This window comes from Hemitrygon akajei, chromosome 7, assembly GCF_048418815.1.
Source record: "Hemitrygon akajei chromosome 7, sHemAka1.3, whole genome shotgun sequence".
Lineage (NCBI taxonomy): Eukaryota > Metazoa > Chordata > Chondrichthyes > Myliobatiformes > Dasyatidae > Hemitrygon > Hemitrygon akajei.
In genome coordinates, this window is record NC_133130.1 from 85,931,336 (window position 1) to 85,935,221 (window position 3,886).

Genomic DNA, 3,886 nt, shown 5'->3' on the forward strand with positions numbered 1-3,886 from the left:
TGGAAGTTACTTCTAGACATGAGCAGAGGATATGGCCTGACATACTGGAGAAGTGCTCAGCGTGCAGACTTTAGGAGTTGGATTGGTGACCCTTTCAACCTCTAGAGGCTACTTGTATACCTGATGAAGGTATACAAAATTCAGACATAGATTGAGTTGAAAGTAAGAAACCATGCACAAAAATAGCTGAAATCCTTGTGTCTACCTGAGTATCTGAAAATCATAAAAGTGTTAATACTTTGAATAAATTGTAAAAGGAGCTTAGGAGGATTAATGGCACCTAATGGCGACTCCTTTGCTTGCATCTTTGGAAACAGCTCTATTTCCATCTTTAATATCTCTGTTTTTCCCTTTCAGGGTTCTTTTGACGTCCTTGACCTGGAGTTACACGCTGACCACGGTTCTTTGCAGGAATGGGACCTGCTCTCGGGGTTTTACAACCGACCATTATTCGGCATGCCAAGGATGAGGCCTAAGAGCTCAGCTCGCCTTCAGAGGGCCGAGAACCCATGGCTCTGGAGATGGGCGGATTGAAGGCCGGTGTCTGGCAGGAGATCGGTGTGCTGGGGGAGTCGGAAGATCTACGGCTGTGTGCCTCAGAGACCTGAGATCTTTGGGCACAGAGCTCGGAAAAAGCGACACAATGGACTCTTAACATCGTAAAGCAGCGAGTTGTTTGTTATGTCTCCCCTCTCGCCGTGAAAGGGAAACACCTCTTTCTCCCTTATTAGGGAGAGAGAGAGCCTTTAGTATGTCAAATACCAGGTAAGCAAGTACTCTTTGGAGTACTGCAAGTCCGTGTCTTTGCTGTGGCTTGGCTCACACTTGAGTGCTCGGTGGTGGGTGCTGATGCTTTTATTTTGCTGGGGAAGGGGGATCGTTGCTTGCTGCTGCTTATGCACAGGAGGGAGGGGAACTTGGGGGGCCTTTGGGATTCTTACATTTAGCTGTCATTCATCCTTTGGGGGCACTCCTCTGTTTTTAGTGGATGGTCGCAAAGTAAAAGCATTTCAGGATGTATATTGTATACATTTCTCAGACATTAAAAACACAGAAAACCTACAGCACAATACAGGCCCTTTGGCCCACAGAGCTGTGCTGAACATGTCCCTACCTTAGAAATTACTAGGCTTACCCATAGCCCTCTATTTTTCTAATGTCCATGTACCTATCCAAAAATCTCTTAAAAGACCCTTTCGTATCCACCTCCTCCACCGTTGCCGGCAGCCCATTCCATGTAATCACCACTCTCTGAGTAAAAACTTACCCCTGACATCTCCTCTGTACCTACTCCCCAGCACCATAAACCTCTGTCCTCTTGTGGCAACCATTTCAGCCCTGGGGAAAACCCGCTGACTATCCACACAACCAATGCCTCTTATCATCTTATATACCTCTATCAGGTCACCTCTCATCCTCCGTCGCTCCAAGGTACATTAAATGTACCTTTGAAACCTTTGAAACCTGCCTTATTTTACTTACCTGGCATACAAATTTCTTGAATATCTTACACTTCACTTAATTAAAATACAGGTTTCTTATTTCTTATCAAACAAATTATGTAAAAACCATACAGAAGTATTGAGTTTCAAAAAATGTCAATTGAATCAAATATTTTATTTTAGCTTTATTTATTTTATGTTTTTGCAGACCCAATTAAGTTGAAATGTTGAAGAAAAAGGAAATATGATGAAAACTATGTGTTATATGGCTTCACTTGCATTAATAAGAACGTCACCTCCTGAGAAGGCATCTAAAGAAATGATTTTTCGCGTGTGAAGAAAGCTCAATTCAAAAAAGTTGGGACACTTCCAGAACTTGGATTTGCCATTTGACAAAAACCTTTTCTTGAAGCATTCCATAAAGTTGCTTACCGGGTTGCCAAACAAAAGAATCCCCATACCTCTGGAGAGATTTTAGTAAAGCCATATGCACTGGAAGTGGTCGAGCTGGTTGTGGACTGGAAAAGAGGTAAAAATAACTGGAAATGGTTCCCTTATCAAATAACGTGATACATTCTCGAATAGTTGACACTTCCTTTAACAGTAGAAGCAGGTCATTGAGGAATTGGTAGCCTCACAATTCCCATTCAGTATGCAACTGGATGAAACTACAGAGAGAATCTGCAGATGCCGGAAGTCCAAGCAACATACACAAATTGCTGGAAGAACTCAGCAGGCCAGGCAGCATCTATGAAAAGAGTAAACAGTCGACACTTCAGGCTGAGACCCTTCATCAGGAGCGGAAAATAAGTTGAGAAGTCAGAGCAATAAGGTGGGGGAGGGGAGGAAGAAGTATAAGGTGGTAGGTGATAGGTGAAACCCGGAAGGAGAGGGATGAACTAAAGAGTTGGGAAGTTAATTGGTGAAAGAGATAAAGTGCTGGAGACATCTCAATGTAGTCAGCTCCTTGTTTTTGTTCGTTTTGCACAGGCTGGGACCATCAAAGACGAATTCTTACTTTCTGAGTCCCTTTTGGAAACTACAAAAGCTGTCACTGTTTTGGAAATGGTAAGAAGTTTTTTTTTGCCAAACAAAACTTTGACAGGAAAAATAAACTTCATACTCTTTGCACAGATGGAGCTCCTGTGATGCTTGTTAATACATCTGCTGTTGCTACTTTAGTGAAAAAGGGAGCTCCTCACATCATTGTCACTCATTGATTATCACACAGACATGCACTGGCAACAGAGACTCTTCCAGCAACCCTGAGAAAAGCTTTGTCAGCAGCCATAAAAGTCATCAACTTTATTAGAAACAGGTCTCTGAATAATTGCATTTTTAAGAAATTTTGTCAAGAAATGGTGCAGAATATGCAGTGCTTCTCTACCACACAGAAGTTTGCTGGCTTTCAAGAGGTCAAGTCTTGAAGCACTTGCTTGAACTAAGAACAAAAGTTTCATTTTTTCTGAAAGAAAATGGAAACCCACTCTTGGAACGGTTTGGGAAAAGGATTGTATCCATGGCTTGGCTTCCTTGGCAGATATTTTTAACCATATGAATGAAATAAGTCTTACAATTCAAGGTCCTGAAGTCACCATTATGGATGCCACTGAAAAATTACAAGCTAAACTGTGTGTAATTCTTGCTAAGCTGCTGATCTGGAAGGAGAGAGTAGAAGCCAACATCTTGGCAAACTTTCAAATGCTGGAGGAAGTGCTTTACCAAGATGGAGTGGAGATACAAAATTCTCTGTCATTTTCTTCAAAGAGAGACATCTGTGAATACCTGGAAACACTTTCAAAAGTGATTTTCATCTTGACGGCATTAAAGTTGAACCATGGAGCCGCAATCCTTTTCTTTCTGATGCAAGTTGTATTGAAGCTGTTGATCTAGCCAAAGATAATCTCATTGGTCTTAGGGGAAAAAAACCTACTACCTTTGAGTTTAACTCAAAAAGCCTTGGAGAATTCTAGTGTTCCTTGAGAGAAGTCTATCCTCATCTTGTAAAGTGAGCTATGGAAGCTTTAATTCCATTTGCTTCCCAATATCTTTGCAAAGCAGGATTTTCAACACTTGTTACCATTAAAATAAAAAGTTCAAATCAATTGGATGTCCAACATGAAATGTGTGTTGCTTTGTCAGAGACAATCCCACAATTTAAGGTTCTTATTCAAGGTAAGCAACTACTGACTGACATATCACACTGATATGTGTTTAAAAAATAAAATTTTAATTTTAACTTATTTTAAATCTTATAGTTATGTTATTTAATGTATCAATAAAGAAGCACATATATTACTATATCACAAATATGTTTCTAAATATTTTGTTAACTGTATTTCAGTATAATTAATTTCTTTTGTAATCCTGTGTATTTTATTTTATATATTTAAATATATTATTCTGAGAAGGGATCCATAGACTTCAACAGACTGCCAAAGAGA

At 40.1% G+C, this 3,886-nt stretch overlaps 1 long non-coding RNA gene across 1 annotated transcript; it reads left to right on the plus strand.

Moving 5' to 3' along the window:
• The first annotated feature begins 494 nt into the window (after positions 1 to 494).
• LOC140730636 (uncharacterized) lies at positions 495 to 3,685 on the plus strand. The gene is made up of 2 exons (XR_012099645.1): positions 495 to 765; positions 1,651 to 3,685. It is a non-coding gene; the product is annotated as an uncharacterized lncRNA (long non-coding RNA).
• Positions 3,686 to 3,886: the final 201 nt, after the last annotated feature.